This window comes from Protopterus annectens, chromosome 8.part1 (genome assembly GCF_019279795.1).
Source record: "Protopterus annectens isolate FY-2018-M chromosome 8.part1, PAN1.0, whole genome shotgun sequence".
In the NCBI taxonomy this organism is placed as follows: Eukaryota; Metazoa; Chordata; order Ceratodontiformes; family Protopteridae; genus Protopterus; species Protopterus annectens.
Window position 1 is genome coordinate 393850400 of NC_056742.1, and position 27305 is coordinate 393877704.

Here is a 27305-nt window from a genome sequence, read left to right on the forward strand (position 1 = left end):
ACATTATACCTTACAAACCATGCCAACACAACCATAGCTGCAAACATTATACATAACTTTTAATATAGCCAGTCATTGTCACTCAACCATTGCACATCTGATTCAGATCCTACCTTTTTTTAAACATCGTTCCTCCTCTGCATGTAGTGGTCCCACATTCTTCATTTTTTCCTGTGTAATTTACGCCTACCCTTTTCTAAAGATCCCAGTTCCAGTTGTTTTATCAGTGTTATTAATCTTTGTTACTTCTAGTAAAGTTGGTTTAGACTTTGATTTCCATTTTCTAGTTATTGCTTTTTTGGCAGCCATCATAATTAAAGTCACCAAGGCCATACTATGTCTAGGCAATTCCAACTCTGTATCATAGCTCAAAAAAATAATTTCCCTAGTCACTCCAATTTGCTCACCCAGCATCTCCAACAAAGCAGTCTGCAGGGAATCTTTAAAGTCAACCAACTCATTACACTCCCAGAAAATATGTTCCCTGTTACATCTTTCTTCCCCACCACATCTCCAACATTTGCTACTTCTATGCCCCACCTGATGTATTTAGGTTTGTTTCCTACAACTTCTCCAGCCAACAGCAAGTGTTTATTAATGAAGGCACTGGAGGACTGGACGAATGTATGCAGTTTACTAGCATGACATAGTAGTGATGAAGAAGGGAGCTATGTGATATACAAACATATGATTCTTAAAGAGATATTAAGCTACTCTGTATATTACAGTGACCAGAACTCTAGAACAACTTGTGCCTACTCACTCCCAAATTAAACATCTTGACAGGAAGAAGTCTGGTAGAACATAATTTCCTTTACACTTTCAGACCACTCACTGAAAAACATTGCATGCTACTCTAACACCTCTTTCATCCACACTGTACATAATTTTTTGTATTTTCTGATGTCTCCCAATGATAAGCATCCCTTCCTGTCCTCAAACTACTTCCACCCCCATGCATCATATCTTTCATAATTTCTGTCCATTCCCACAGATAAACATCGCTTCCTGTTCTCACACCACTTCAAACTCAATCTTTCAGCTCTATGTGTACCTTTCTATGTCTGCAGTAACTTTTAAACTTCCTGTTTTTCACCATTCATAGATCTGCAATCAAGTTCTACTTTACACTTCTTATAAGTTTATTCTCCTTTTAATAAACTGTTTTTAAACTGATCTTTACCCTTAAATGCTTACTGCTTCAGTAGAAAGTCTTGCTGTATTTAGGTTCCTATGTGATGCAACAACTATCTTCACTAAATCCTAGCTCTAAACAACAGATATCTTCACATAGTTATCAATTTACTGCACAAAAAAAAATCAGTACATCAATACATTTGCTCTGTTAAAGACAAAATATCTGTTCTAATCATTATACTGTTAAACTTCGAGTGTGGAGATATTTCAGCTAACCCAAGTCCACCAACTGCCACTCAAATCACACTCAATAATCCAAACTGTTACAATCCCAGGCTGAAAAAATCTTTTAATAGCCTATAAGAACACTGTCAGTATTAACAATAAATGGTCAAAATTAAAGTCTTGAATAAGAAATGTTGTTGTTGTTGTTTGTCTTTCGGCCTTTCCCGGTTAGGGGTCGCTACAGAGGAACTCCAATCCGCTAATGATTGGCAGTAGGTTTTTATGGTGCCGAGTTGCCAGCTCGACGCCCAACCTTCAATGAAGGCACGCCCATTCACACATGTCTTTCGGAACGCCACTCGACCGCGGGGAGGACATGCAGAGTCCACACAGAATGCACTCCTTGCACTCCAGCCGATAACAGTACTAAAATAGTAGCAATCTGTAAATTCTGGTTAAAAGAGGATAGTTGGATCATAATGCAATACTACTGCCAAGTCGCAAATAAAACTAGCTGTAGAGAACGGGGGTGTGTTTTAACATTCACTCGTTCATAAAAACGCAAATGTTAATCTAACTCTTATTACTAAAAGCAATACCATACCTCAAAAGATCATCCTAATTGGATATTTACACAAATGTTAGTAGATGGACATACTAAACTATTACTTCCAAATATATACATCTCTCCCACCCCTTTCCCCTAAACTCATCAAGACCACACTAAAACAATACTATCATATGCTAACAATAAGCTCATTATATTTGGTAACCTAAATATTAACTAGGATGCCTCATATAAATCCACTATCAATAGATTCCTCCAGATAAACAATCTGACCCAGGTGATAAACACTGGACTCAGACCTAATGCACGCACTTTTATTGACATAGTTACAATAATCATTCCATAAAAACTTCAAATAATGCTCATACTATCCTTAGCACTAAGTATCCACTGCCCAGTTCTTAATACATGGACAATAAAATCACCAAAAAATATTCTTTAAAACTGTTTTTACCAGGAGTATTCCTGATGTATGCATGATGCAGTATGGAGTAAATTACAGTAGATAGATACAGACCCAAATACAATACTCTTACTGCCTTAATACAAACTAACTGATCAGATCTATCATAATATGGAAGAAGGTGAATTGATAGGATCAATAGTTTTAGACCTTAAACATGCATTTGAAAATTTTGATCACAGTTTGGTAATAAACAAACTAAAAGACATTGGTTTTGCCCCATAGTGCCCCAAAGTATTACAATGGTTTCATAGTTACCAGTCTCACAGATCCTCAGTCTATACTGGAGTTCGTTTCCTAGATCTCTAGCAACATCTTATAATCTCCTACTGCTAATTCAAGATAGACTTTTCCCCTCTTAGGCATAGACAAGTATGAATTTAAGAAAAAAATCAATGATAGAGATCATACCTGGTCTATTTGGAAAGCCAGTGCTTCAGATCAAGCAAAATATATGTAATTTCTTAAACTAAAAAGAAATACAAGAATAACTACTAATGCCACAAAGACAGCTTTCCTTAGACACAGTCAGGATTGGCTACAAGGAAATCTCAGACACTCCTTACAAAGCTATTAAGCAAAGCACATAGGCAAAATATTTCCCAAAGGGCACAGTAAAAAGTTAGGCATACCGAACAACTTATTTGATTTTAAGTAATACATTTCTTACCCATCTATACTGCCAAATTATTATTATTTTTTTAATATGGATTCTCCCACACCATCAATCCCCTGCACTAATATCCTGACAACCCACCCTTTGTCTTTAAAACTATCACTAAAAAATCATTTAAAAATGTGCTAGACAATTTACATTACCACTACAATCCAGACTTTCACCTTTATCCTATGCTGCTGGAAGCTGACCAAATTTATTCTGGTAGGATCACGCACTCATATTTTAAATTTCATCCTAACAGCTAAAAATGTTCCCACCAAGCTTTAAACATCCTCTTATAATACCCCTCCCTAAAGTATCTCTCCCTAGCTCAATTAATGATTATAGGCCCATACCAAGTATTTGCCTACTGGCAAAAATCTGGGAGAAACTGGTAGATGATGAAATCCTGGAAAACATTCCCAAATATGATATACTTACTAAAAGACAACAGGGCTACAGACCAAAATACAATACTCACGCTGCCCTAATACAATTGAAATGATCAGATCTATCATAATATGGAAAAAGGTGAACTGATAGGATCAATAGTTTTAGACCTTAAACATGCATTTGAAAATTTTGATCACAGTTTGCTAATGAACAAGCTAAAAGACATTGGTTTTGCCCCAAAGTATTACAATGGTTTCATAGTTACTAATCTCACAGAACTTTTATAGTTCATTCGTATAATAACAGGTCAGACTTTGGCCCTACTGCAAAAGATGGGCCACAGGGATATGTACACAGAGTTTTTTGTCACATTTTATTAATGGCTTACCATCATGCCTACCAACACAGAGTGCATATTGTAGACTGATGACTTAGTACAACTGAAAGCTCATAAAAAATCCTAATTAGTTTAACTCAGATCTAAAAAATGATTTCTCTGTTGTTTGGAGCTAGGTATGCAGAAACAGACTAACTATTAATATTAACAAATCAACACTCTTGATGCTTGAGATGCATAATGAACTAGCTAATACCACATCAATACTAATTAAGGATCCAGCTAATGTTCCTGTACCTTGAACCATCACTCAAAACCGTATTGCAATTAACTTGGACCAAACATTGACTTTCACCAAACATACAGCACAACAAATTATTAAAATCCCTAACCAAATAAAATTTTTGTAAAGAATATCTCATATTTTATCCTTTGAAACTAGAGGAGCAAGTACAATCAGCATACCAAGACTTGAATTGTCATCATCAGCCCCCTTTTTCCATTTTTTCTACATGGGGTCGGGGTATCATGTTAACTGTCGCCAACTCTCTCGATTCAGTGCCACACTCCTGCCTTCTCCAACACTCATGCCTGACTGTCGCAGATCTTCTTTCACACAATCCATCCACCTCTTTGCTGGATGTCCTCGCTTCCTCTTACCTTCTTCCTGTCTGTCCCAAATCTTCCTCACCAGATTGTCTTCTGCTTTTCTACACATGTGCCCAAACTACCGTAATCTGTTCTCTTTGATCTTTCCTGCAATTGGAGCCACTTTGGCTTCTGCTCTTATGTCCTCATTTCTTTGTCTGTCCCACAGTGTGCATCCTATCACCTTTCTCAGGCACTTCATTTCCATCACCTCTAGCTTCTTCAACTGTTCTGCCTTTACTGTCCAGGTTTCTGTACCATACAGTAGTGCTGGTCGCACCACTGTCTTGTACACCTTACTTTTCTGTTTCTTTGGAATTCTTCTGTCAAAGACTACATCTGATACTCTATGCCAGTTGACTGCAGCCCCTCTGATTCTAGCTTTGACCTCTTCATTCAGACTACCCTTCTCCTCAACTACTCCTCCCAGATACTTGAAGCTGTTTACCTGTTCCACTATCTTCCCTTCTCTCTCTATTCTCAGCTTCTTTTGATTTCTCCAATTTGCTGCCATTACCACCATCTTATCTGTGCTTAGTTTCATCCCATGTGCCTTCAGATTTGCATTCCATTCTCCTATCCTTTGCTGAAGTTCTAGCTGAGAGTCTGCCTGTACTGCCACATCATCTGCATACAGCAGCTTTGTTGATCTGTCCCCTCCAACCTGTTTGCTAATGTAGTCCAATACCAGTATGAACAGCAGTGGGCTCAGAGCTGAACCCTGATGTGCACCCACTGGGATCCCCTCTGTGAGGCTGAACACTGTCCGTAATTGAGTCATTGGGTCCTTGTACATAGCCTGAACTAATTCTACCAATGTTTCTGGGACTTCAAACCACCCCAGTACTGCCCAGATCAGCTTTCTTGGGACCTTGTCATATGCTTTCTCCAAGTCTAGGAATGCCCAGTTGGACTCTCTCCTCATCTCTAGCTTCTTCTCAAGTTTCTGTCTCAGTGCAAACATCGGGTCAGTTGTGCTGCATCCTGATCTGAATCCAAACTGCTCATCTCCCATCTTACATTTTACTACTCTGCGTATCCGTTTATCAGTCACCCTCTCCAGAACTTTCATGCAATGTGACCAAGAATTGAATATGCATTGCTTATTATAGCTCTCTAATCTCCACACCATAGTGCTGTACAAACCGCAGGGAATAAGGTTGGCATTACTGGGTTACCTTGCAGAAAACTAAGTAGATACCAGTGGAAATTAGGGCTTATTTCTAACACAGTAACCTCATTTTCTGGCCAATTAATGACAAGTACTGCCCTCTAATTAGAAATAAACTCTTTATTAGAAATTCCACTTACAAATCAAGAAGCCAGGATAACTTGCAATAGCAAAGACCTCCATTTATTTTAGTTGCCTCAGAGAAAGTATTTAAAGTGCTCATATCATCTGGAATGCTTTGCCATGAAACATGCAAAATACTGACAGTCTTCCAGCATTTTGCAAACTGCTAAAATCTTACCTTGCAAAGAGATGTGAGTGAGCTGTCCTAGGCATCCTGGTTTAGTTACTACCTTTAGCTATTATGTATCTATTTGTTTGTTTGTGTCTTTCGGCTTTTCCCGGTTAGGGGTCACCACAGCGGAACTCCAGTCCGCTAATGATTGGGAGTAGATTTTTACGTACTGGCTTGCCGGGCCTAACGCACAACCTTCAACGAAGGAACGCCCATTCACACATGTCGCCACACAGAGGACGCTGTAACTGAGAATCGAACGGTATACTCTTTAAATACTAATAGTACCTTTGCCATTTGTAACTCAGGAACCCATTCCTTGACTGTTGATATAATTTTGAAACAACAGTCTTCTGAAAATACTTTAACAGTACTTTGTTTGCAAAGTGTTCTGAAACTGAGATGTGTTGAACAACCTCATGTCATCTTATTTTGTGCTGAAATCTCTCAGGAAAACATAAGAGGCTATCTGCAAGGATTAGTACTACCAATGATGTCTAAAATGACAATTGGTGACAACATGCATGTGAGAGGTTGCTAGAGTGGGCTTGGGACACCATTAAAGGAAAATCCCACTCAGAAAAAGAAAAATGTTTTTCATCATATCATGATCTTCTGTGGAGTACTAGACCCACTTTATTACTTTTAGTGTGTTAGTGTCAGTATTATTCTGAAGTTTGTTATGCACCAAAATGGATTGATAGGGATGCCATATGGATGTGTTTGCCCTGCTTCCATAATGCAGCTTGTGCCCCTATATTATGGCAAAGCATAATGTAATAAAGCAGGTGTTTTCTTTTTTTGCATCTACTTACAATGAGAGGGATGTAAATCACAGGCATGTAAGACTGACTATAGAAACAGTGTCACTGATTATTTTTTCTAATTTTCTCTAATTTGCTTTCACAATAAGCAAGACTTAGACAGTACAGTTACATTGTAGTCAATATGTTGTTAAAATGACTGATTTCTTTATATCTTTAAATTTCTAACTATCATGACATTTATATCACCCCAGCAATGCATCTACTGGGTGTCAGTACATCCTCTTATTTCTTGTATTAGAGCATGTATATTGGGGTTAATTATAAGCATCATTACTATCACCTTCTTCATCTTCGTAAGTGACGTCATGATTACTTTCTTTTTATTCTTATTTTTCAGTGAATGGGCCAGATTCAATAAAGCCTACACTAAGTATACATGATATGTATTCAAGAATATCTCTACCACATTTTTTTGCTTCCTAGTCACACAGAAAGATTACACTAAGTGTACATGTAGTCAACACTCCTTTATGAATCCCTGTCAATATTTGAAGCTGCACTAAAATTAGTAGGAAAACTAAAATCAGGAGGAAGAAGGCGTGAATTATGCCTGTGTTGTCTGTTCACTTAGAATGGTGTACACTTAGTGTCGGTGTTATTGAATCCCGGGGAATGTTTTTCTTATTGTTCAAATTTATTATGCAGTTTATACTTGTTTAGAATAAATTAAATGCTGAGATAATAGTTATGTGAATGTTTAATTCTTTACTGTTTATATGTGTATTTTATTTACTTCTTAATTATCAGCATTTGTTGACTGGGAAATTTTGACTGGGTATGAAAGGAAATATCCCTTTTTAGCAGAGACCTTGGGAGAAAAGCTGTAACAGTACAAGTCATCAAGCAATTAACATTTTCTTTGTTATAGACAATTTAGATGGCATTCACTGGGTTTCTAGTTACTAGTTACAGACATAGCAATATACAGTACAAATGTCAGAGAAGAAGAGATATCCAGGTAATACAAGTGGAGCATTATAAAACAAAATCTTGTTGTTTGTCTTTTCCCGGTTAGGGGTCACCACAGCAGAACTCCGGTCTGCTAATGATTGGCAGTATATTTTTATGGTGCCGAGTAGCCAGCCCAACGCCAAACTTCAGCGAAGGCACGCCCATTCACACATGTCTTTCGGAGGTCACTCGACCGTGAGGACATGCAGACTCCACACAGAAGGCACTCCAGCTGAGAATTGAACAGGAGAGACTCTTGCTGTGAGGCAACAACGCTACCGCTGTACCATTGCAGCTTCTAGCATTATGAAACAAAATAATGAGTGCAAAAACCTTCAGCTTTGGAACATTGAGAACACAACAGAGATTGTATATTTTGGCAGGTATGGGACATTACAAGAGAAAACAGTGTAAGAAACTTCTCTGTGTGGAAGATTTTCAGTCCATATATCTCTAGTTAATCACTGTATATTAATCAGATCAGACAAAAGTAGTAGAAGTAGTGAACTTAAACCCGTCTTTTAAGTAAAAAAAAAAAATAATAATAATAAAATATATAATTGTACAGAATTACTAAGTATTCAAAAGTAATCCAAGCAAGGCAGGCAGTCTGTTTCCAGTCGAAAATCCTTTATTAAATACACAGACAAGCGATCCAAGTAAAACAAAAATAGAGTAATAGTTTCCTCACAAGCTTTCTAAATATATATATGCTTTTTATCAGGCAAGGGAGTGGTTTAATGTGCTGTAAAACAAAGTGCTATTGGTACACATGTTAAATTCACATCCCTTCCTCCATCAGTGTGACATTCGAGCTGGTCCTGCCCTACTTAGTAGCTGTCATCCTCTATTTTTGTTTTACTTGGATCACTTGTCTGTGTACTTAATAAAGGATTTTTGACTGGAAACAGACTGCCTGCCTTGCTTGGATTATTTTCGAATACTTAGTAATTCTGTACAATTATATATATTTTTATTTATTTATTTATTTTTTACTTAAGGCAAGTTTAAATTCACAAAACACCACGTTTTCGTCCTAATATATCCAGGACTTCATCAGAAATAATGAATGCATTGTGTTCCCTCCTTATATATCCCTCTCCTAATTGCTTCAACATCCTAATAGGTCCCAATTAAGTGAAATTCCTAAACCATGTGTTTTTTTTGCCCAAATCTACGTCATGTATTGGCTTCATTACGCTGGTTTCCTGAGTGCTTTGTCATGGTTGATTTGTAGTTTTTTTTTTAAAGCACTTTTCCTCTTTGTTACTTTGAAGTTTAAGTTCGCTACTTCTACTACTTTTGTCTGATCTGATTAATATATAGTGATTAACTAGAGATATATGGACTGAAAATCTTCCACACAGAGAAGTTTCTTATACTGTTTTGTTTTTGGACCCACTACACTTGTTTAGTGGGTTGTTTTGAGACTTCAGGGATACCACGGAGATTACTTGTTTTTGGACATTACAAAAGAAGTATGTACATTTTGTAACAGGACTGACACCATCTCTCTGGAGACGGGATTCTGTTAATGAGGAGAGTTATAATAGGAAGAAAAAAAGAAGGGGCTATTAATAGCGGTGGGCTATTAAATCAGAAATATAAATAATATAGAGGATGATGATTTGGTTGCTGATCATAACCTGCTCATTATGTATTCGAGATGTGGATGACAAATAATTTGCTCTTGAGGTGAATTTTGGCATCCATGTTGAGAGCGCATAATAAAGGGTTATGATCAGTCAGACAATCATAATTCTTTGTAGTGCATGGAGCTTTACCTGCTCTATGTACTACTAGTTAAAGGGGAAAAAAATTGCTATATGTTTTCCTGGCTTTCAGAGCCATAAAGTGCTTAGCAAGCCCTGCCAGAGAGGTAGTGTAATATCCGCTACATTTACACTTATGTCCATACCTCTCAAGTGTCTAGATTTTTGCAGGACTTACAGGTTATTGTTTCATATTTTTGGCCTGTTCCTCATAAAATATGTTTTTTGGATGAAGCACTAAGGCTTGAAGTCACTAAATAATGACATACATTAGAGTTTCAGCATTTGCTTTCTTCAGATTGTGTAGGCAAACACACATCATGTTATTTTATCAATTTTCTTTTACTTTTTTTTTTTTTTTTTTACAAGAAGTTAGGGACATGTTAAGGGTACAGACAGCAGGTAGAAACAAGTGTTTTGTTCTGCTGTTGTCATTTGCTAGTCAATTCATGCAGATTTTACTGCCTAGTGTAGGACCCAACCTTAACAACTTTCGCAGCGGGTACTTAACATTTGTTAAAGTCATGTCATGCACCACTCTGGTGCTTAACAAGTTTGTCTTTTTCCAAATATTGGAGTGCAATCATCTTACTCCATGCACTATAAATTACTTACAGCAAGTGTAGTAAAAAAGGAAAGAGTTGGCTATGAGGGTAGAAAGAAAATATTAATTTTAGGAAAGTGTAAAGGTAAAGTGGAAAGTTGGATCAAGAAGAAAGAAGGGAGTGGACAATGACATCTGTTATTGGGTATCAGTCTGGTAACTTACAGGGAGATAGCCAGTATTCCCTTTGGAGTTGCCTCCGATGGAGTTTGAAGGACTTACTTTTGTTTCATTTGTTTTATAGTGTTGGGTTGTAAGTTTCATGGTTTAGCTACATAGGACAAGTATAAAGCAGTCCCCTGCATGGTTGTTTGCTTAGTAATTTGGAGAAATAGCTTATCTTAAGAGTGCAATGATCTAGCCATAGAGAAGGTGTAGATAAGATTAAGTGTTGGGCAGTGTTTATGGTTATGAAAGAGCTTGTGGTAGTTAACCCGTTGGGATGCTGTTAAGGTATGTGCTGGTTCTAGCTAGCTGAGCTGTTTACGTGCCAGGCAAAGGTGTGTTTTGTATGCTTTATTAGAAGCAAATTTAGCAATTTTATTATACAGTTGGTTTAGAAGATTGGTTTGAACAATATTTAGATGTACTGCTATAGGAGAGGCACAGAGGAGTATTTGTTTGGGGAAAGAATTTGTTAGGTGAGGTGCAATCTAGTATACATAGATGAGAATTGTTTTTAACTGATTCTTTTATGTGGATGCCATACTTTAGGTTTTTGTCTGTGGTAACACCCAATAACTTGGTATGAGTTACCAGTTCTATTCTGGAATTGTTGGTTGAACTTATGTTGAACCTATGTTTATTACTTACCTGCTTAGGGTAAATAGGTGGACTTTGACCTTTTAAGGATTCAAGAAAAGTTGGGATTTACAAACCCATTTTTTGATGGAAATTAGGCATTCCTAAGTTATCTTTTGTAGCTTGCCCAAGTTTTTCTTCACACAGATAAGTGTGGAGTTATCAGCATACTGTGTGAGTGTGACATGCTTTCTAGCTGTATGTATGTCATTTATGAAAATATTGAAACTTTGGGGGCCAAGAATAGATCCTTGTGGACCTCCAACAGGCACAAGGAAGAAGAAAGAGTAATTATTCTGTCACTTCACTGTTTGTTCCCTTAGGGAGGGGTAGCTCTTAAACCAGTTAAGGCAGGACCCTAATAGATGGAAAGAAGACTGTTCTTGTAGAAGGATGGAGTAAAAGACAGCAGCAAATGCCTTGGAAATATCAAGAAAGACAGCAGATACTAGATAACCAAGGTTATAGTTTTTATTGAGGTGAAACCTAGCAGTGCAGTGGTGGTACTATGAAGAGGGTGGGATTGGAGATGTGTTATATACTCGAGGAGTTGTGTTTGTATGCATTTTTCAAGTATTTTGGCAAGTGGTGAGAGTATAGCAATTGGTCTAAATTGGCAAGTCCTGTGAAATTTCTCGCTTTATGCAGAGGAATAAATACAGGACTTTTTCCTATGTCACAGGGACATCATTTTCTTTTATGCAGAGGTTAATTAGGATGTGGCATCCCAGCTTGTACATTGTCATTAGCAAGGGAGGAGGACTTAAGCTTGAGGAAACATTTGCTAATAATACTAGCAGGGATTAATGAGAAGGTGAAATATGTACTTTGGTTTTGAGTTCAAGTGGGTATATCAGGTGGAGACATGTTTATGTCATGCTAGTTTGAGGAGATTTATTGCCATTGAAGAGAGATGTAACTGCTTGAGAAAAATAGTTTTAAATTGAGTAGCAATGTCTGTACTTTGATTGTTGTTGAAAGAGATAGACTGGGTCGTTCGACCAGAGTGTAGATGATTATTAACTATGGGTCAAAATTGTTTGAGATCGTTTTGATTTTTTATTTGGAGATATGTAAAGTAATCTTTTTTTAATCTTACTTTATTCTGTTTTACGATATTTTACAGGAGTCTATAGCTTTGATAGTTTATGTCAGGTTTGCCATACCTTCCATGCTTTATCTCTTTTAATCATATATTGTTTAGTTTGTTTGGTTAGCCACTGTGCTAGGTTAGTTTTTATTTTTTGGAATTGATTGGAACATGGGAGTTAAAGGCATCTAAGAAAGTGGAGATAGAGCTACTGCTTTGTCTAGGGGGGTTGTGTAAATAGGAGACTGGATGAATAGTTTTAGGTTAGATATAAAAGTTTCTGGATTACACAAGGACAGATTTTGAACCTGACTATTGGCATGCTGCTTTATTATGTTTGTTCTGTCTATAATGATGCAGGCTGGATTATGATCACTAAATATGTCAGTGAGGGAACCACATGAAATGATTTTTTTCTAGTGATTTTTTTAAGATCCAATGTATGGTGGGAAAGGAAATAGAGACTTTATTATACCTAGTAAGAGTTTGATAAGCTGTATTAAGTTTTAGAAGTTTCTAGCATTTTAGCAATGTTGCAATTAATAGATTGCCAATCAATATTAAAGTCATCTAGAATTATAGTTTTGTTTTAAGGAAGAGATGAGGATTTCAGCCTTGGAGAGAGAAGGGGGTTAGTACAGTTTAGAGACAGATCAAGGGTACTTTAATACATTATTGCTATTCTGCCACCTTTCTTTTTTGTTTTACGTACTTATAGTTTGTTATAGCGTGGAGGAAGGATTTATTCATCTTTCACATCTGGTTCTAATCAAGTTACAATTATTGCTATTATGTTAGGGGAATGGCTGGTGATGTGGGCAAGAAAATCTGCATTTTTTACAGATACTGCAGATGTTTATATTGCACAGGATGGGACAAAGGGGTTAGCAAGATTTGGTAGTTTGTTTGCTGCATCATTATATTTTGGGGTGTCATGGGATAATGGTTTTGAAAGTGGGCCTGGATTAGGATGTATTTATCTATAAAGAGTTAATGACTGATATATGAATGATGTTCTCAGAGGATAAAGTAGTCTCATTTAGATCTGGAGTTGTAGGTATGGGAGAGAATGGAAGGGTGTGGTTTTATACAGAATTTCCTGAAGAGGTGAAATAAGTTGGGTTTGAATAGGACAGATTCTAAAAAGAAAGTTTTATGAGAGATAAAATGGTATTCAGTGTGTGTGTGTGTGTGTGTGTGTGTGTGTGTGTGTGTGTGTGTGTGTGTGTGTGTCTGTATGTGGTGGACGTAGAATGCTGAATTGGATAGGGAGGAGATGTAATGAAGGTAACCAAGACAAGGAATAGTAATAGTAAAAGTAGTCAAAAATGTGTAGTTAGCATTATTTGAGAGGGGAAGTGAGGTAATGACAGGAAGTTAGAGTTGATAGGATATGTAATGAAAAGGAAGTAGGAGGCCCAATGTAATGCATAAATGGAAGAAGGGGTGGGTGGGTGGGAATGGGGTAGGATAGGGAAGCAAAGTGAGTCTGATCACACTGAGGGTGAATGGAGCAGGTTGAGCTGAGCAGGAGAATAGCCTGCATGCCAGAGACTAAAATGGTAGTTTGTTCAAGTAGATGAGCTCAGAAGCCTGACCTCTTGGCAGAAATATGAGCCTCTTATTATGAGTGGTTACAACTTTTCTTCTTTGATTTTTTTTATCACTAAATTTATACAATTTGTTATTATTCATACATATAGTACTGTATGTTTGCTGTTGCCATTTGACTCAGTTTGTAACTAGAAATGGCCCAGTGTGAAGGATCAGTTCATTTACCTGGTTAGCAAAATATAGATAGATAGATAGATAGATAGATAGATAGATAGATAGATAGATAAAAATAAATGGGAGTGTAGTCCTATCTGCAGTGAGCATGCTATCAGTTTTAAATTTAGGATTCAGTATATTAATTCATGTTGTAAAAGCAGCTTTTTTCATTTCATAAAACTCCCAAGAAGTGTGAAACAATTAGAGACTCGTGACTCATATGAGTCTTTAAAACGAAAGCAGTAGCAGTCAAGTAGTTTACATTCAAGTACTTCCAAACCAAAGGGTAAAAAGATCACACAGAAGAAAAACATTCATGTTACCTGTGTGCTGACTGACAGATTTATTCAACCACTTAAGGTCATCTTTTGCTTGTAAAATCCTATTAGCAATGGCAGTATCTTTGTCTTACTGGTTTTGAGGCTATGCCTCTGGTATGTGACCTGTTATAGGACAAGAGGCAACCTAGGGAGTGACACCAGCTAATTGGAATAGAGGGACGAGGTGAAAGTCCCCTTACTGAGCTATCACAAAGTACTATTTTCTTTTCAAGCCACATACTTAGATATTTGCATAGACATGAATGTTGTCAAATAAATATACAGCCGGGGCAGAGCCTGAATGGCCAACTGAATGTGGCTGTTTCTCAGAGCTCCATAAACAGGAAATAATTTATTATTTTTTGACAAAAACATTCAAAACTGACATGAAATTTTAAAATATATAATTAGAAATTTTGGTGGATATATGTAAAAATGTTTCTGTCAAATTAGTAAGGAGACCATCATAACATCTGAATATGAGCAACTCAAAGAATTCTCACTCTGATCTGGCTTTAACAAAAGAACTTTGACTGGTGACTACCACACTGCAAAAACTGTCACTGAAAATGGATAATTTTAAAGAGAACTTACAGAATCTCAAGGAAAGCTGTCAAAAGCAAATAGATGCTTTCAAGAAACTTCTTCAACAACACCAAAACAAAATAATAAACATAAAAACGTCTTTGAATGACATTGTGGGAAGGTTTAAGGAAGAAGAAACTCAGAAGGATTTTCTTCTCAAACAAAACATTTGGCTTCTTAACATAATGGATGACCTAGAAAACAGGGAGAGAAGGATAAACATCAGAATTTTCAGACTCCTTGAGGGAAGGGGAAGACATCATCTCATTTTTAAACTCATGAATTCCAGAAGTCTTAGATCTAAAGGAAGATTTCTTATTTGGCATTGAAAGGGCTCACAGAGTCTTAGGTAGAACAGCTTCAACTTCATCTTCTACTCCACCAAAGTCAATAGTAATAAAGTTTTTAATCCTATATAGACAAAGAATTGGTACTAAAAACAGCTTGGAGGAAGAGTCCTTTAAAATATAAGCAAAAGCCAATAAGATTTGACAACAACTATTCTACTAAAGTATTGGATCAGAGGAAAAAATCCTGGCCACTGCTCAAGTTACTAAAGCAAAAAAAAAAAAAAAAAAATATATATATATATATATATATATATATATATATATATATATATATATACCGCCAATATAGTTGTGATGTAAGAGCCTAAATGAATTTGTCCTGGGCCTGATTTACATCTCCTATTAGGAAGAGTTGATGGTCCACAGTCCCATACCATATGTTTGTTTATTATTGTACATGACTGAGGGTGGCTTATCAAATAGAGCAAAATAGAAAAACACAATGCCGGGTACAGACACTGTTCCACTGATTTGTGGATTAGAATAATTAACTAATTTGTTTATTTATTTACTTATAGATGTTGACCAAGAACATTGAGTAGCATTGATTTAAAAAACAGATATGTAAAGGTGCCACTTTATATTTCTGTCTGCATTACTATGGTTACTAGCCACAGCATATTATTAGCACTATGCTGCAAGGTAGTTCCTTTTATGCCACTTCAGTATTTTATCCAATGGGGGTTGCAGTGATACAGTACATTGGTCAGGATTGGCAGAAAACAAAAAACAGTTTTGTTTGAAGTTAGACTGTAATTAACTCAAGCAAGAGTGAGTATTTTCCAAATATGAAACATTACTATGTTAATGCAGTTTACAATTATTGTTTTCAGTAATATAAAATATTGTATACAAATCTGAAACATTTTAGTAGCAATACAACAAAGTTATGAGATTAATTTAAAAATCTTTTAAGGCTTGTTGTGCTTTCTGAAAAAGTAGATATGCAAAAAGAAAATGTTCTAAAATAGTAACTAAAACATTACACAGGACATGTATATGTTCTGCCCAGGACTTGCAGCTAACTGCAAAAATGTAAACTGTGACCTTTTCTCATGGGAGCTTTACTGAAGAATTGGCCCTTTTCGTTTTATGTATGAATGAAGATGGTAGCCAGAATCAAATGCATACGTACTTTCTTATAAGTAACTAGGTTCAAGTACAAACAACTGGATACCTAAAGCATTATTTTCATTGAATTTTCCAGAAATGCCACTGTCCTCAGTTAAATTTTGCTTGACAAGCCAGAAGCTTAGACTGTCAGGCCAGGAGATGTAAACCTCCTGATAATGCAAGAGAGAGGGAGAGTTTGGTTAGATGTCTGCTAACTATATATCTCCCGGTGATGACACATTTTGAAACACCCTTATATGGGTGAAGTGGTAAGACCCTCTTGCTTTGAAGATCCAGTTCACAGCATACATAGTTTCATAGGTTGTTACTAGGCTAATGACCACTAGGGTCCTTACAAGCCTAGCTGCACACCCCAAACCATTTGGGTTCCGAGTTTCATGGGCATCTGTATGCAGGGGGGGGGGGCATGTTAGTAGGGAGGTAACTAAGGATTTGCAAGGGGGCAGTGTTAGTTAGGATAATGTTTTCTTATTGACAGCTTTTGTGCTTAAGGGATATGGGGTCAGACCAGGGGTATATTTACATTTTCCCACCCTATTGTCAAGGTGTCATTTGAATATGGTTAGGGAAGAACTGTGTTTTACATGACTGGGGAGCCTATTCCATAGTGTGAGGTTCCTTTGGGACACATATCTGCCTCTTCAGCATGTTCTGTTTATGCCACAAGTGAAGTTCAGATCCCTAGATCTAGTGTTTCTGGTGCTGTTTGTTTTGCGCATGTACAATAGATCTATCAGGGCTAGGTCTGAGGAAGCCCTGTAAGCCAGGCAAAGATCAAAGATCTCTTGTCAGCAGCCTGTAGGAGACTGAATGCAGATACAGAACCTTTAGGTGATCAGTGTAGGACAGAGTATTTCATGCCCTGAATTCTCCTGGTGAGAAACCTTTGTGGGCATTTGAACCACTGCAAGTGTCTAGTTAGATACATGTTAAAGGAGGCATTGAAAATGATAGGTCTGATAAGGGGCGTGTAGAGTGGTACTACAACTTCCTTGGACCTGGATGCCATATCCTTGCCTATAGGTTGGGCAACATAGAATGATTTTATTATTATCTTAACTATGTGATAGTCAAAGGCCAGACTGCTGTCTATATGTGTACACAGATTCCTTACTACTGGGGTAACTCTTAGGAGTATTTTATCGATGGAGTAATTAACTTGGGTTAATAGTTTCCCAAAGGGTATTATAATGCAGTTTTTTGGCATTGAGCTTTAGGGCATAGCTTTGACACCAGTAATTTGTTTGTGCTAAACCCACTCGCAAGATATTGATGCCTGAGGGGAGTATATAATAGCTCTCAATTTACAGTTATCTGTGAACTTGGTAAGCAAGAGGCCTTGAATTTTAGCCCTGATGTCTGAGAAGTAAACTTAATTAGACCTCTTAGTTTCTTGCTTAGTTGTATAACAGAACACTCTTCTTTAAGGGGAATTGCTCTTCCTTATTTTGGCCATGATATATACTCTTATTAGTTGATGATTCCACCATTGAGGTTTATTTTTAGTGTTCATTTTGGGTTTATTTCTGGTAGGTACTGCTGCCTCTTTGCAGCCATTCATATGTTTGTATAATGATTCTGTGAATAAATCTTCATAGGTAGCTGTGGTCTTGGGGGAACCTTGAATTTTGACAAACTGTCATTTAATATGATGTAGTTTGTCTTTGAATAGTTCCTAACTGTTACTGGTTTAACTGGATATTGTTGATTGATTTTTACTTCAAATGAGACAGTTGTGTGATACAACCTCACTAGTGAGAACGTGACATGGGGGAAGCAAAGCTGCCACGTTTTAGTGAGTACCAGAGCCAGTATGTCTGATCCTCTGGTTGGAGTGTGTGATATCTGCTCTAGGGTCTTTGTGAATAAAGTCCAGGAAGCATTGTGCCTGTGAGTTTGAGGCGGTGTACATTTTTCAGTCTGTAGAGGGATAGTTAAAATCACTCATGAATAAGGTGTTTGGTTGGATGGTGAGCGTATCTAGTAGGTTTAGGTAAGAGTTGTGAGACTCTAGGGGCATAGATGGTGACCTGTAGCTAGCCTTGATATGGTGAGGAGCCTTATCTGTTGTGCTGTTATTAGTCTAAATGTGTGGAAGACACTGTAGCCTTGCACTTCCAAAGTACTTTATATGGCTTTAAACCACATCACGGTCACAGCACAGATGTTTATATTCTCCAGAGTGAGGAGGGCTTGAACGTGTGGTGTTTTTTGTTTAGGCTCCAAGCATTGAGCAGTAACACTTGAAAGTTGCTTGTAGAATTTTTCACTATGTTAGTAGTTTTGTCTTTTTGGCTTTGCCTAAAAAAGGCTCCTAAGGGTGTGGATAAAGTTTTAGCCAGTATCCGAAAGCCTGGGGGGGGGGGGGGGGGCAGGTGCAGTCCATCCTTGGAAATGTAATGTGGTCTTTTGACCATGTCCTCTCATGCTAACAGATATTGGATCCCCCTGGAATGATACCAGAAACTAAGCTAATCACTCATTTTATATTCCTACTGTAGCATCATCCTTAGTAAAGGTAGAATGCTGCTCATTGCAATGCTCATACCTGTCTGTGATATATTCCAAGAGATCCATTGTGCCTTTTTCATATCATCCAGTGAGGTATGTCAGAGGTCATTTACACCCAAATAGACTATGACAGAATCATATTGGTACCTGGGGTGCAGTAACTTGAGTGTGTAAGGCAACTAACTGTTATCTTCTCCTTGTCTAGCAAGGTGAGTGGGGCATCTGTGTGCTGCACAATGGAGTCCCCAGTGATAAGAGTATTAGGTAAAGTATATGCTTGCCTTATGGGATTTGATGTTGGGGAACCATTGGGTCTAGGCTTATGTGAGATGTTTGATTTTCCTTTTGGTGTGTGCTTTAGCGACTGCTGAGGAGCAGTGTTGCCATCAGGTGACTTTGGTGGTCTTTGATATTTGTAAAGGTTCACTTCAAGTGCCTCAGGATAAGACAATCTATGTGTGTGGTGAACGGTGTGTATGAGGGATGCAGTGTGGGTATTCTGAACAACCTCATTTGTATGCAAGATTTCTGCTTCTAGGGAAGTTGCATATTTACATCTCTCACATAGCTTGTTATTTTCTCTAATGACTAACTGGTTGCCAGAGAACATGAGACAATTGCTACATTGCCTTAGGATGCCCAAATCTACCAAGCGGGCCACAGAGACATTAGAAATTAGCATATCCATTTTGTGCAGTCTTGTAATAGGGTGAGATGTTTAGGATTAAGGATTGGGTTTTAACGGGGGTCTCCTAGTGTATTTTGTGGTGTTAAGGGCAAGATGTTATATAGTGCTAGGATATGGTAGTGCCATGCCATTCAATACACAAACTAGTTTCTAGGGTTAAGGGCAAGATGTGATATAATGCCAGGATATGGTAGTGCTAATCAATACACTACCTAGCTGCTCCAAGCTTATCTTTTCTACAGTACTACACAGTTTAACAGGTTTTGGATCTAATCCTAACTTTATAGGGAAATTTTGCTGTCTAGGCATTTGCTACTCTACAGGCACTGCTAAATGTCACTGCCCGGCAGCTCCGAGCAAACTTGCTTGATTTATATAGGAGAGAAAAAAGTTTGCAAACTGATTCTTATGCCCTTTAGCCTATAAACAACCACACTTTGAGCTCTTTGCAATGCCTTTCAACTCAGAGACGCAGCAAAAGCAGTTCTGAAGTGCAGATTAAATAAAAAACAACTACCAAAGAACTAAGCCCCTGGCTAATTCACCCTTCTGCGAGGAGATTTGGAGGCACACAGAACTAGAAAAGCCAACAAACAAAGAAATTATTATTTTTCCACAAAATTAAATAACTGTTTTAAAAATGCTCAAAAACAGTAGTGATCACTGTGTACAGCAAGTACAAGTGCTGTTAGTCAAGAAAACATTATCTTGGATGGCTCTGTATGCAGCTGAAACACTGGAAAAGCATTGCAGAGGTCTCTGTAAGTGAACAAAGAGCATTCCAAACTTGCCTGATTTATAATAGAGAAAAAGTTTATAAACTGACTTCTATTTCCTCTAGCCAATAAACAACCACACTTTGAGCTTCCTGCAGTGCTTCCCAACTCAGAGACCAGGTAAATACATTCTGCCACAATGTGAATGATCCTGGAATTTCTTAATATAAAAGCACAGCAAAAGCAGCTCTCAAGTAAAACAACAATTAAATCACTTTTCCCTTTCAAAGGTAATAATAAAATCCTCTCCCTTGTGTCTCTGAGGCAAACACCTTAACCATTGTGGTAGACCCACCCCCCTCCAATTTGGAACAGATTTTTGTGTTGTCTTGACTGAGATCCATGGAGTATGGACTCCCTGACTGTGGTGATGCAGCAGTTAGCACTGTCGCCTTACAACAAGAGGTTCTTCAGTTTGATTCTCAGCTGGAGTGCCTTCTGTGCAGAGTCTCCATGTCATCCCTGCAGTCGAGTGAACTTTAAAGACATGCAGGTAGGTGCGTGAGTGTGTGCGTGAGTGTGTGTGTGTGTGTGTGTGTGTGTGTGTGTGTGTGTGTGTGTGTGTGTGTGTGTGTGTGTGTGTGTCTTCTGTGAAGGCTGGGCACCGGGCTGGCAACTCGACATCGTAAAAATCCACTGCCACTCAATAGCAGACCGGTGATCCACTGTGGCGACCCTTACTCGGGAAAAGCCGAAAGACTTTCAGTAAGGGAGAGTTTGTTTTATTTTGCTTGTCTGTTGTATTTTCAGAAAGTGGTAGACAGGGTATAGAAATTATTTTAACCAGATGTTTAGTTAGGCAATATTTAGCCTCTCAGACTTTCCCTATGCATTCTATCTTTTTAAGTTGGTTATTTAATGTTTATTTTTGCAATTGTCTGTTTTTCTCTCTCTCTCTCTCTCTGTATATTCAGCCCTCAAAACTGTATTCATTAACTTTAATTTATTAAATAATTCAGTTTATTTAATTTTACAAGTTTGTGGCCATTTATTTATTTATTTATCTTTAAGAAAGTAATAGTTGGGTTCTTATGTATGTATGCTGTGGGCTTATATTCCAGGGCAACAGTGTATATTTCTACATGCTCCGAAGGCCAACATTTTATTTATAATGATATATATATGTTTTGAATTATCGGAATGCAAAAACATCAAAACTGAAGTCATCAATTCCAACATTCCAAAATTCAACATATCGAACAAGTCAAAACATGAAAACAAAAAACAACTGCATAAGGAAATGCAGTTTCTTTTTGCAATCAGAGCACCAAAACCCAGTACACATTCAGATCAAATTTGTATGAATAATGTCAGTGTTACAGTAAGGATTTTTGAAAGGTGAGCTGCATTGTTATGGTTAGGGGAAAGGGCAGGTTTAGGTTTAGGGTTGGCATGAATTAATAAGATGAAGGAGGGGTGCTGACACTCATCTAGACAGCCTGGATACACACACACACACACACACACACACACACACACACACACACACACACCTGTGTTTAATTAAACCCTACTCTACCTTAACTCCTACCATCAGTATTGAAACCCTCAAAATATCTAAATGTTTCAGTATTACTGTCACACTTTACTTGCAAACATTTGATACTTTGTTCATGAAAACTTTTAGCATTTTGATGAACTGAACAATTGACAATTCTCAATAATTCACTGCATCGATCAACAGTTGATTTGATGGAGTGAATGACACGTGTGCGTGTGTGTGTGTGCGTGTGTGTGTGTGTGTGTGTGTGTGTGTGTGTGTGTGTGTGTGTGTGTGTGTGTGTGTGTGTGTGTGTGTGTGTGTGTGTGTGTGTGTGTGTGTGTGTGTTTGTGCGCGCGCGCTCGCGCGTGCATGTCCCTTACACATGGTCGACATTTCATAATGTCGAAGACCATATGGCCGAGACCATATGATCGACATTTGAAATGTTGACCATGTGGAACCAACATCTCCGTACAGTGCAGAATGGAAAGATTTCCATCTTCTGCACTGTAGTGTGATCTCTGAGTTGGTATATTTAAGTTACGGGGGTGTTTGGGGGGCATAGCCCTCCATGGGGGTGCAGGAGGGCATAGCCCCCCTGCTAGTAGTGTGAAGGTAAGTTATTGTTGTGTTTTTTTTTATTACATGGTCGACATTTTAAATGTTGATCATATGGTCACAGCCATATGATCTTCAACATTCTAAAATGTCGACCATGTATAGTAGACCTGTGTGTGCGTGTGTGATACACACACACACACACACACACACACACACACACACACACACACACACACACACACACACAAACATATATTCATATGTGTATTACATATACTTACTTGTTATTTGTTTTGCTAGATGTTGGTGATTACCCATATTTAGTGAGGAAGCAGTGCAGATTGGATGCATGTAGTCCCTGCCCTTTATATATTGGTGCCAGTGGGGTACCTTGCAAGACTGTAACCCTGACATCCATTTCATATATTAGGGACATACAATGTAATTGTATGCCCATGCAATCACAGAAAGTCCCATGCAAATCAGAATTGCCACAATAAATCTGAGACACTAGGGTGCCATGAGTTTTGGATTGTGATTAGATGACATTTGAAAGATGAATGGTTAAAAAGAGGAAAGCCAGCTGTGCATTGAGGAGACAGAGACACACAATTGGCACAGCTGAAAGGTGCCACACTTGCTCAAGGTCACTTTGCCGTGGAGTTTGAAAGAGCTTAGAACAATACAGCTACCATGAGAATAGGTGCTTCAGTATAAAGAGATGAACTTCTGTCACACCATTCCACAAGTGACAACATGTCATCCAAAACTTAAAAAAACTGTACAAAATCTTAAGGGATCTCCAATCAATGTTCAGTGAGGATGACAAGTTGTGACATTTTTCAAGCGCTCTCATTAAAACAACCTTCAAATCTTCTTGTCATAAGCACACACAGACTAGAACAGATCATAGCTCAGAATGGTTGAAAATCCTGCAACCATCCAAAATGCAAAACATGTCACATGATTTGTACAGCTTCCAACATAACAGTTTCACAGAAGTTTCAAAGTACAGGGTGCATTTCCATGCACTTCCAAAAACATGGTTTATCTAGTCAAATGCAGGAAATGTCCAGAGACAGGTTACATAGGAGAGACAGACCATTTACTCAAAACTAGGATGAATGCCCAGTTACAAATAAAATGACTGACAAGCCAGTATCAGCACATTTTTTCCAGTCTGGCCATACTTTATCAGGTATGACAATTATGGTTCTTCAAGAACATTTCCACACACCTTTGGAAAGAAGAACTATGGAGACTAAGTTAATTTAATTGCTAAATCTGATAGTGATATGAACCTGGATATTGGTTTCATGAGACAGTATAATACCTTACTTTTCCTTTTGAGCAGCTAACTATGGACATAAATAAGCTATACTGAAGAGCAAAAAATTATTAATTTTCTCCTAATGTATGATTTGATGAATTTACTCTGAATTCAAATTGCTGTCTATTAAAGATTATACAATGACTTCTCATTAGTATTAAAAAATGTGCACGCTGATTGGTCAACCCATCCAGTATGCCCATTGCAAATTGAGCATAAACCAATAGAAAAAAGTCCAGCCACTGAAACATTGAGCAACCAGACTTTTCTTTTGATATGTGCTACTAAGGGCAGACCAAACACAAGAAAAAACAGATACGTTCTGCAGATCTAAAGAAACAGAAACGTACCTGATTTTACTTGTATGTCTGCACAGTCTTACCAGACTGTCATAACTGTCATACCTCTGAGCTGTCTGGATTTTCAGAGAATCTCCACATTTTTGCCTCATACTAACAGAAAAAAAGCAATGGAGGTTCTTTTCCTGCCATTGCTTCTGTTGAACAGCACTGATGTACTGTGCAAGCGTGGGAATGTAAGTCCCATACACATGCTCAGTAATCAGAAAACACAGAAGAATGGGGAAACAGCAAGGAGGAACACTACAGTGCTGTTATACAAAGACATTATTTAAGAAAGGTAATCAATTTATTTTTTAAATAATGTCATTGAATAATAGCAATAACCTTCTCCTGGGTGTTGGTAATGCTGGATTTACCCACACCTAGGAGTGGGTTATTGCTTAAATATTAACAGTAACTGTTAAAATTACTGGGTTTTATGTTTTATTCAAGTCAAGAAAGTAGTTATTTTTACGTAAGGCAGCATTGGTCAGAACTAGTCGCCATAAACTTAAAAGTCAGTAAGGCCTTAATGTTCAGACAGTTTTAACATTATAACAAAACTTCATCCAATTCCGCTGTTCTTCAGAATCTTATGCTATGCAATAATACCATTTTCTCTCCCTTCTCTCTTTCTGTTAGTTAAACCACAGCATGCGTAGTGTATTAACTGCTATGATGTCCCCATTCTGGGCCAGTAATCAAGGAGCCTGAATCCTTACCACTGACACTGGAGAAGGATGTTCACTTGGAATAAAAATGGATACACTCAGTATTTCCAGATGCAGATCTCTGCATCAAGCACAATTTCCTTTAAGAGCACACAGGGAACACACTCAGCCTGGGGCCTGGCTTTCTCTCTGTCTATCCTCAGGTCCCCAATAAGGCTGCCCACTGGCACAGTTGTTAAGTTCTCAGCTGACTGTCCATGCCAAGTCTTCCAGCACACTCCCTATGAAACCAATGCTTCGTGTCCCTGCCACAAAATGCTGACACACAGACTCTTTGAGATTTGATTTACACACACACACACACACACACACACACACACACATATATATATATATATATATATATATATATATATATATATATATATATATATATATACATACACACATTTAGGAAAGGCTGGCACAGGTTTATTAGCTGTGCCCTCTACTGCCCAGACTAAAAGGTAGTTATCCCTGCCACCAGGCACTACAAAACCAGCTACCTAAGGATCTTGCAAGAGTACCCAGTTATACTGAGTGAAATTAATATTAATACAAATGGTAATGTTGGCCAAACAGCCAGGCTTCAGGAGTGGCCACATTGTCACCAATAGATGTAAGTACTCTCAAAGGTTAAAATAGTCTCTAAAGGACCAACCACAATGAAAAGTTTAAATATATTTAATAATAAATAATAAACACAAACATATGAAATATCTATTTACAGTAAACACCAGAGTTTCAATCACAGAAAATATTAAAAATAACACAGTTGGAAAGATTCATACACTTACAGAAAAAACAATACTTAACTATTCCCATTATATTTTCCTGACTGATCTAGAGAATTAAGGCAGGGGCGGCTCGTGGCATAGGGCTGCCGGACTGCAGCCCCCTCAAAAAGAAAGAAAAAGAAATGAAAAATAAAAAAAAATATTTTTTTAAAATTCGCGGACTTCGCGCATGCGCATAGACCGAGTCCCGGCTTATCGGTCTATGCGCATGCTCAAGGCAGCCCGGCCGTCCCCATAGGGGGACACAAGGAGCGTCTGTGCACTTTTACAGTGCACAGACCCGCCAGGATTATGGGACGCGTCCGGAGAGGAGCAGCAGGGACTCGGGACAGTGCCTTAGGGATCTCGTCGGCGTCGGGAAGGAGCATGTGGATCTCGCGGGTCTTCAGTATTGCGCGGGAAGGATGTATGTACGGACGTTAACTCTGGATGTATTCATTCAGGTAAGGTGCCTTTCAATTTACAATGTTTATTTTTCTTGAGTTTGTGCTTTTTCATTTTATTTGTGTATGGTGCTTGTGCTTTACTGGAGTTTGTGTATGGTGCTTGTGCTTTACTGCAGTTTGTGTATGGTGCTTGTGCTTTACTGCAGTTTGTGTATGGTGCTTGTGCTTTACTGCAGTTTGTGTATGGTGCTTGTGCTTTACTGCAGTTTGTGTATGGTGCTTGTGCTTTACTGCAGTTTGTGTATGGTGCTTGTGCTTTACTGCAGTTTGTGTATGGTGCTTGTGCTTTACTGCAGTTTGTGTATGGTGCTTGTCTGGAGTTTGTGTATGGTGCTTGTCTGGAGTTTGTGTATGGTGCTTGTGCTTTACTGGAGTTTGTGTGTGGTGCTTGTGCTTTACTGGAGTTTGTGTGTGGTGCTTGTGCTTTACTGGAGTTTGTGTGTGGTGCTTGTGCTTTACTGCAGTTTGTGTGTGGTGCTTGTGCTTTACTGGAGTTTGTGTGTGGTGCTTGTGCTTTACTGGAGTTTGTGTGTGGTGCTTGTGCTTTACTGGAGTTTGTGTGTGGTGCTTGTGCTTTACTGGAGTTTGTGTGTGGTGCTTGTGCTTTACTGGAGTTTGTGTGTGGTGCTTGTGCTTTACTGGAGTTTGTGTGTGGTGCTTGTGCTTTACTGGAGTTTGTGTGTGGTGCTTGTGCTTTACTGGAGTTTGTGTGTGGTGCTTGTGCTTTACTGGAGTTTGTGTGTGTGTGGTGCTTGTGCTTTACTGGAGTTTGTGTGTGGTGCTTGTGCTTTACTGGAGTTTGTGTGTGTGGTGCTTGTGCTTTACTGGAGTTTGTGTGTGGTGCTTGTGCTTTACTGGAGTTTGTGTGTGTGTGGTGCTTGTGCTTTACTGGAGTTTGTGTGTGTGTGGTGCTTGTGCTTTACTGGAGTTTGTGTGTGTGTGTGCTTGTGCTTTACTGTGTGTGTGTGTGTGTGTGTGTGTGTGTGTGTGTGTGTGTGTGTGTGTGTGTGTGTGTGTGTGTGTGTGTGTGTGTGTGTGTGTGTGTGTGTGTGTGTGTGTGTGTGTGTGTGTGTGTGTGTGTGTGTGTGTGTGTGTGTGTGTGAAAATGCCCCAGGTGCTTATGGTGGTGTGGTAGGGAATGCCTCAGGCTTGAACCCTGTACCCTGTATGCAGGTGTTAAAGACTTGAGTTCCCTACCCACCACCATTTGTAAAAAATTTCAGATTTTTACCTCATATTCGATCTGATCTGTTCCTCATAATATCTGTGGTTTGTAAATGTTGCAATGCTTGATATTTGATGGTGTAGTAGTAGCATTGTTGCCTCACAGCTGCAGGTTCTTGGGTTTGATTCTTGGCTGGGGTTCCTTCTTTGTGGGGTCTGTATCTTCTCCCTGTGTTTGTGTGGGTTTGCTTTTGTGCCCTCCCATGTTACAAAGACATGTCTGCATTATTTCTTCCTGGGCCTCTGCTGAAAATTTGTTTATTTGTTCCAAGTCAGACTGTCCTGATTAAAAATGTTAAATAAAATTGATAGGCATTTGAATTTCAGACTTAAGGGTTT